The sequence below is a fragment of the Salvia miltiorrhiza genome, chromosome 6 (genome assembly GCF_028751815.1).
Source record: "Salvia miltiorrhiza cultivar Shanhuang (shh) chromosome 6, IMPLAD_Smil_shh, whole genome shotgun sequence".
Taxonomy (NCBI): Eukaryota; Viridiplantae; Streptophyta; class Magnoliopsida; order Lamiales; family Lamiaceae; genus Salvia; species Salvia miltiorrhiza.
The window spans coordinates 38,246,364-38,255,354 of NC_080392.1; the positions used below are offsets into that span (position 1 = coordinate 38,246,364).

Genomic DNA, 8,991 nt, shown 5'->3' on the forward strand with positions numbered 1-8,991 from the left:
CGTTACTCATTGATACAGAGACACAACGAGGTGGGCTTTCTTAAACACATATATAGAGATCTCCTGCATACAGGCCTCTTATATGAAATGAAATGAATGATATGATATAATTGTTAAGTTTCGATTTTATGAAAATGATCAAATGATGAATGGTTCTTTATGAAATGAAATGAAGGGAATTATTATATGAAGGATGTTATATTGAAGTTATTGCATTGCCAAATTTTTGATGTTTTGGTATGTTATCTATCTGCTTGAGATGAAGAATTCGGTCATATGCTAGTGTAGATACTAGTAAGGATTTGTGTACACTGAGGTGGTCGTGAGTCATCGAGCGGGTTGGCCGATCACAGTGCTGCAGAGGGAGGCCTCCCTCTCAGTACTTGATGTTATAACAGATATGATACTTACCTGATGAGAAAAGTCTGCGCAGACAACTTTGAGGAAATGAAAATGAGTTTAGCTAATACAGGGCCTTTCTACAAATTCCTTGTATTATGCATATGAAATGGCAATGACAATATTTATAGCTTTATAAGCATGAGACGAGATGAGATGTTTGGCATGTGTTCACTGAGTGCTTTTTGTACTCAGCCCTGCATATGTTTTTTCAAAAATGTGCAGGTTGAGCTGATGTGATGATGGTGCTGCAATGAGCGGAGTCTCCAGGGTTGTTAATAAATAGTTAACCTGTCTAGAATATGTCTTCATACATATGTCTAGCTACTGTCCGCTGCAAGATATTGTTGATGTTATAGTATGTTATGTCATACTTCGAGTTTTAAGAGAATGGTTTCATATGATGTATAACTTAATTAATGATATTTATTAAGTTTTTATGTTGTCTTTCATAGATTGTTTAAAAGAGTATTAATGAGTAAATATGACGAGTTTTCTTAAGTTGAGTAAGATTTACGGTTCCAAATGACGCCCCTTTCTTCCCCTTATTCTTTAACCCCATCCCTAGTCGTAGATCACTCGGCTTAACTATCCTTAGTTAAGGCGGGCTGCGACAAATTATTTCTGCAACTCTATCTCCTCCATGATCCCGTGAGCTACACTGTCGGATGAATCAGACGAAGAACCGTGGTCGGATTCCGCCATTATCCGAAGAAAAATGAAGAAAAAGCTTGAAGTGTAGATTGAAATAGGAGAATTGTGGACTGAAAGTGAGGAAGAAGAAGGAGTGAGATGGAATATAAAGAGAATAAAAAATTAAAATAAATAAATAAATTCAAACGGTCAAATTTGGCACGAAAACCGAGGCAATCAAAGCTACCTTCAAATTCAAAATTCAAATATTCAATTTTTTTTAAAAGGCGCGTGTAAAACACGCGCCTATTTTCAACGGTCGTGTAAGTGAGGGCTGCATCGGCTTACACGATAGCAGCCTTACATAAGTAGGCTGCTATCGTATAACCGATGCAGATGCTCTTATACATTAGATCATTAAAAATAACAAAATACAAATGATTATTTTATTTTACACATTTAAGCCGACTAGCCCGATGGGCTAGCTCGAAACCCGAACGTTTAGGGTTAGGGTTGAAAATTTATAACCCGATAAAATCCCCAGCCCGATTAGCCCACACCCGATTAACCCGAAACCCGATAGGGCTGGCCCGAAACCCGGTGGGCTGGCCCGATTGACATCTTTAATTATAGTAATATATATATAGGGGAAGGCTAAAATAAGAACGCTTCTTAAAATATAAATTAGAAACCATTTTCAGCCCTTAGATCATCAAGATCTACGGTTGATTCATCACCTTGTTGGATAAATTCATGGTCCTGAGTTCGAATCCCAAAGGTAGCAAAAAATTATTTTTCGCAATTCGTACCTTTATACAGTTTATTCATGCATGTTATGCATAAAATTCATGCATTTTGGCTGGTTCGCAATTCTTAAAATAAGAGTGGTTTATTGAATAACCGCTCCATATATATATATATATATATATATATATATATATATATATATATATATATATATAAGGGGTAATTATATGGAAACACAAAGTTAAATAGAGAAAGGAGACATGATCTCGTTCGTTGATTTGATGAAATCTGATGGTTGAGAAATCTGATGGAATTATATAAGTAGAGAAAGTCAAAGGCTATTTTAGTCAATTGTTATTTAATCATATCCGCTAATTACCTTAAATAGATTTAATCAAATCTCGTTTTTTTAGAAGATTTGATATCATATATAACAAAACACTTGTGTTCACAAGTTTGAATTTTTTTAATATTTTATTAAGATAATGAAATAATTTATTTATATTTATTTATGTGTGATTTCAAGTGGTGATTTGCGTAGACTTTTTGGATTAATGTATTTAGTAGAAGTATATGAAATGATACACAGTATATAGACTTTTAATGTTTATATCTGATTTAATATTCATACTAACTTACTAAAATAGTGAATATTCTAAGAAAATGAATGAACATAATAGTTGTATATTATGAACATATACTCAATTAACATAATGTACCAAACAACAAAAAAACACATTTTCTAATAGGTATTTGTAGAAGTGAACAAGTTCAGTAATTAATATGAGCATTAAATTAGTTGAACTATGCATTTTGAATAAAATCAATAAACGTTGATCCCTATACCATGTAACAATTATATAGTTCTGAAAAAAATATTACATTACTGTACATATCCGAACATTAATAATCAACCGGATGAACATATATATGTAACGAACATCATTTATCGATCAAACAGACTTTAGTACTTAAGTGAATCAACATGAACGACAGATGTATCGTCCCTCATTTATCAATTTTAATTAATTTTTTATATACTATAATTAATTGAAGGGGAATAAGAACATATACTTATTTTTCAGTGAACATGTTCAAACATAAGCAGATTTTCATACCGCGCACATTTAACTATTCTATAGTGTTGTAATCATTTTTATATTACTATATACTACTGAACAATATGGAGGAGTGCACATGAACAACATATGTATCGAACCTCAACTATGGATAAATTGAACGACGAACTCCAATGACTTTGATATGATACCGAACAAATACACCTTGCTGAGTGCTTACTGCACATGAACGACAGATATATCGAACCTCAAATATGGATAAATTGAACGGCAGATATATTTACATTTATTGATATGTGCACTATAACATGACTACAAATCTCAATGAACATGTGTCTGGAATCTTTATCTTATTTAATTAATTTAATACTTTTTATTCTCATGCTCAATTTAAGTGAGATAACAAGTACACTGAATGAACATGTGTGGAACATTTTATGACACTGATTTTTTTTTTTATAAACATGACTTTTGATAACCATTTATGTATTTTGAATGAATATGCGCATTAAATCATTTGAACTAATGAAGCGAACGAACATGAAAAGTATATTTCACGAACATCATTTATCAATCATATGAACATTAGTACATACCTGGAACAACGTGAACGGCAGATGTATCGTACCACATTTTCATACCGTACACATTTAACTATTCTATAGGTTTGTAATAATTTTTATTTTACTGTATACTTCCGAGCAATAACACCTAATTGAGTGCAGACGAAAGACATATGTATCGAACCTCAATTATGTAACAAATGAACAGGTACAAACGGTCATACTATACACATCTACTAAAATGGGTTTACGAGCATAATTACTAGTTTCAATATGTTTGTCAAATCATATTTTACCATGTTGGTTGGACAATTTTAAATTCACATGCTCAAATTAAACGTCAAGATAGAAATCCATGAATGAACAAATTTGGAACATGTGTCAACATTTATTTCCCATTAATTCATTTTTATAACGAACATAAATATTTTACGTTATGAATATCTGTGTCAAACGTTACGAACAACTCCTTTTTGAAATTGAAATTGTCCAGGATGTTCGAACATAAATACTTACTTGAATGAACAAAAATAGTTACTTCAATAAAAATATCTATGGAATTTAATTGTTTCATAGACGAACAGACCAGTCAAATAGTAAGATCCAAAAAACGACAACCATTAAATAAACTGATCAACTCTTACCCTAATAACATAGAGTTAACATTCATTGAAGATCTACTCGAAAAATCTTTGAAATTTTTGGAACTCCCTTTCACAACGTGATCAGCAAACTCATTCCCCTCCCAGACCAGCAATGTTGAACAATATCGTGCGTGCATCACACGAAGTTGTTTAACATGAGAGACTGATGACATGCAATTCCACCCAACTGAAACATCACCCATGAAAGTTTCAAAGTGCCTCATCAAGTAAATCCCAGTGTCTTCTATATTCGTTTTGTCTGCCCACTTCATCTTCACAATTTGCATCTTAGATCTACCCACTAACCATGCCTTTTGATCGTGACTCATATGATTCAAGTAACTCGATACCAAACGACGCTGCAAAAATATAGAATTTTAATGAATTTGAACCAATGTAATCTTCGTTACGCGAAGATAATATATTTTAATTGCACTTACAAGGCTTGTGTATACAACTTCATATTTGGTGTTGGAAGATGGATCAGTGTAACACCCCGATTTTTCCTAATAGGATTTCCCGAAAATACTTGAACTTAGAATAGTATTTAGGTGAATTCTCGCCCGGATAAAAATTTTGTTGATACAAAAAAAGGGTATTTCTTTTAATGAAAGATTTTATTAAATTTTACCAACAGAGATTAAATGCAAATACGTGACTATGTGGATTTATTTTATATTAACATCAGACGAGTTCTAAGGAAATGATCTTACATTTTATTTTTTTTATTTACTTTTTAATTTGAATTGGGCCTAAATAGAATTATTATACTAACTTATCTAGTTTGGGTCTTACTTATTTTTGAGTTAAGATTATGTGTATTTTGTAAGCCCATTTTGATCCATAATTTTTTTTCATTCATGTCTGCCCACATGCCTTATTAAATTTTGTAGATTTTTGACTTTTGATTTTGTAGAGAGATTTATGTGTTATGGTTTTTGGCAGCAGCCATTTGTCCTCATTCATCAAAAATTCATCCACGCATCACTCCACATTTTCACCACATTGTGAACCAATCACTTTACATGCATCTGCAACTCACCACATTTTGAACCAATCACTTTACATGCATTTTTCTCTCATGAAATAAATTTGCCAAAACTCAAATATCAGATCATTCACAGAAAATCCAATTATCATCAGCTTTCTTTCCTCTCCAAAAATTCATTCAAATCACAAGCATCCCTTCAAGAAAATACACAGTCTGTAAGTATATTTCTCAAGTGCTTTTTTTTCCAATGCATAAGAAAAGACTGAATTTTTGCATAAGAAAGATTGAATTTTTTTTTTAGAAAAGATTAAAAATTTCTCAACACCATTTCAAATGAAATAGAAGACTAAAATGTGATAGAGGGTTTTGAGATGATTTGGGGAGGGGTGTTGGGCGTCGATTGGTAGCCGGAGAAGGCGAGCGGCTGCTCGGCGTGGCAAGAGGGAGGAGGCCGTCTGCCATGGCGGCGGCGCTGCTGTGCTGTTGTCGGACGAAGCGAGGGCGACGGCGTCGCCGAATCTGGAGGAAAGGAGAGGAGCAGCGGCAGATTGAGAGGGAGAATCGGAGGTGGTGGTGGCGAGGACGGCGGCGCGGCGGTCCTTCGGGGTGCTGCTGCTCGCCCGGCCGAGAGGAAGAAAGAAGAGGAGGCGGCAGCTGCTGCCGTGCTGCTGTCGACACGACGCCGGCGGTGTCAGATCTGGAAGAAAAGAGAGGCAGCGGCGCTGCTCCGTGCAGGGACGGCGGAGGCAGCTGCTGCTGCCGGTCAAGAGGGAGACGATTGAAGGGGAGGCGGCGGCTGCTGCTGTGCTGCGGTCGATGCGGCGCCGGCGGTGGCTTCCGCTGCCGTCGACGGAGAAGAGGGAGAGATGGAGGAGAAGAGAGAGGGCTGGGAGAAAAGGGAGAGAGAGGAGAAAAGAGAGAAGTCGGAGAAGAGAGAGAAGGAGGAGGCGGCTGCCGGCCTCCGTCGGGCGGCGCCGCCGTCAGGCGGTGGCGGCGGCAGTATGAAAGAGAGAGAGGGGGGGGGGGGTGCGTCTGGGCAGGGGCGGATCCACCATGGAACATGGGGGTGCAGTTGCATCCCCAAAAAAAAAAAATTTTTTTTACTAGTATTAATATTCATATATAAATTATTTTAGATTTAGTTTTTGCACCCCCAATTAAAAGTTTTAATCCAAAATAAAAGAGAAATTCAGTTTTTAAAATCCTAAATTCCATTGACCCAACTAAAAAGAGAGCTCACCGTCTCTTTCTTTTTCATTCTTTTGATCAAGCCCATCATTTAATCAATCAATTACCTCAATTCTTAATTAAACAAAAAAGTTGAAAGTATACATTTTGCATTTGAAATGCAAAGTTATTACTATTATATTTGTATTTTAGTAAAAAAAAAATGTCTAAAATGTATCGAAGGCCTAAAAAAAAAAATCTCGGGGGCTATCGCCCCCGAACCCCCGTAGAAGTTCAACTCCCTCAAAAAAATCCTAGCTCCACTAGTGTTTATAAGATTATTTTTTGCATCCCCAATTTAAAAATTCTGGATCCGCCACTGCGTCTGGGTGTGTGTGTGTGTGCGTGCGTCTGTGCTGTGTGTGTGCGGGTGTGGGTTGTGTGTGTGTGTGATGTTTCTCTTAATAAAGAAGATGGGTTGTGGGCTAGGGTTTTTAGTATTGGGCTATTAAAATTTTGGGCCTATATTATGATTTAACATGGACTGATTTAATAAAAGAATTGGGCTGCTTTTATTTATTTTTATATGTTGGGCTGATTTAATTTTTGTTAAATCATGCTTTACTTCAAATTATTTAGTTAAGATCTTAATCAATTGATATATTAATATGACTATTTATTTTATTAAGTGTAATTATTTACCTTATGTGATTTTGAGATATGATATGAATTTGCATAGTGAATAATGCAATAAAAATATTTTGATAATTTCGATTTTTAAGATTTTCAATTGAGTTTTGAAAATCCGGGCGCAGAATATTAAGATTTAGCAGCTTTGTAGAATTGTTAGCTCGTACGATATTTTGCGACCTATTAAGATTAGATTATCTTGTAGGTCCACTTGTTAGAAGGTTTTAGCACTGGTTTTACAAGAAGATAATTGTGCAAATTTTATCTACAGGCTTGTCCTATCAAGGTGGGTTTTATTTTCCAAAGTATGCTTTGAGTTATTGAGCTCTACTTGTATTATGCAAATGCAAATGAATGTCCATGTTAAAATGTTTCTTATATCTCTATTGTTTAAAGTGCTCCTATGTTATCTAACGATCGGGTCCTAGCCGGCGTAGCGATTGGATCGCCCTGGTTAGGATTGTGTACACACAAGGGGGTATTGTGGGCTGCTCCCACTTGCCTCAGACTGTCAGACTTGGGTTGCTCCCATTTCTGAAACATGCATGGTAGTGGACCTCTGTGGGCTGCTCCCACATGTTCACATTATAGGTGAAGCACCAATAGAGAGAAGACTGGAAATGGATCCACAAATTTATTTTAAGTATGCATGGAATGCTTTCAAATATTTCTATGTTATACTGTTCATAGCATGGATTATTCTTTTAAATGAATTTTCAAATGTTTTCAAATGGCTAAACCCACTGAGTATATTAGTACTCAGCCCTGCAATTGTTTTCAAAACCTTTTGCAGGTTGAGCGGCAGGTGGTGTCGTGCGAGGCTGAGGGAGGATGTTGCTGTAGTTTCGTATAATAATTTCCGCTGCCATAATATTCACTTACGTGGATATCTTTTGAGAATGACTCTTTAAATATTCTTAACCTAATTATTATGAACTCTTTTGACAATCGCATTACTAGCAATTGAACCTCGCTTATATGTACGTCTAGTATGAAGTGTTATCTTGTTGTCTCAGACCTCCGAACTTTTGATCCTGGTTGGGAAAATTTCTATCCTAATTGTTGTACTTATTATCCTTCAATTGTGGCACTCCTTTATTAACAATGTATTACCCGAGTCTAAGAACATATCAACCATTTTATTCTAACAAAGTCTAGCAATCCCATTAAGTAGCCGTTTCTTATTCTCCCGGGAGTCGGGCTGTTACAATCAGACCCATCGAACATACTATCCAGAATGAAAATCTGTGCTTTCTTCGTATCAAAAACGACACCATAGTATAGTTGGTTACTATACACTAGGAAAAAACTGCATACAATAAAATACAAAATTAGGTGTGAAGAAAAAGAGTTTTAAAACCACGTACACATGACTTTAGTAATATATAATATACAAGATCTATTAGATTCAACTGAGCACGAGGGAACATCTTCAATTCAGTAGAAAATGCAAGGTTGAAAGCATTGCTTTGTTCGCTGTAGTCAATATCGGTTCGACAAATGCAATGATTCTATAGAAAAATAATCATTATACTCCCTCTGTCCCTGAAATAAGTTCATCTTTTTCCTTTTTGGGACGTCCCCCAAATAAGTTCCTCTTTTTTTCTTTTCATTTTTGGACAACTACCCCACCACTAATAATACTTTATTTATTCTTATTTTTCACTTTTTCACCACTCCCAATACTAATTATAACACTTTTTCACCTTTTCACCACTCCCAATACTAATTATAACATATTTTTCTCCACTATCAATACACTTTACCATTTTTCCTTAAAATCCGTGCCGTCCCCAAAGAGAAACTTATTTTGGGGACGGAGGGAGTATTAAACAATGAAAAATATCACTCTAAATATAGACCAATATGTAATATAATAATGAATCAACACTTACGTCCTTGCAAAAAAGTGTAGATGTGAAGAATTTGATCGCAAATCTTCATTATTATTCAAACATATATTCCAAGCATTTACTATACTTCGATCAACAATGCACCCTTTACGCAGAGATTCGAACTCAAATCTATTCAGCTCAACGCCCTCATGCAAAAATATAGTATATCAAGCCTACATCATT

General features: G+C 35.3%; 1 long non-coding RNA gene across 1 annotated transcript; it reads left to right on the forward strand.

Moving 5' to 3' along the window:
• The first annotated feature begins 4,663 nt into the window (after window positions 1–4,663).
• LOC130989465 (uncharacterized) lies at window positions 4,664–7,995 on the forward strand. Its single transcript, XR_009090614.1, has 3 exons — window positions 4,664–5,271; window positions 7,119–7,199; window positions 7,707–7,995. It is a non-coding gene; the product is annotated as an uncharacterized LOC130989465 (long non-coding RNA).
• The last annotated feature ends 996 nt before the right edge of the window (window positions 7,996–8,991 follow it).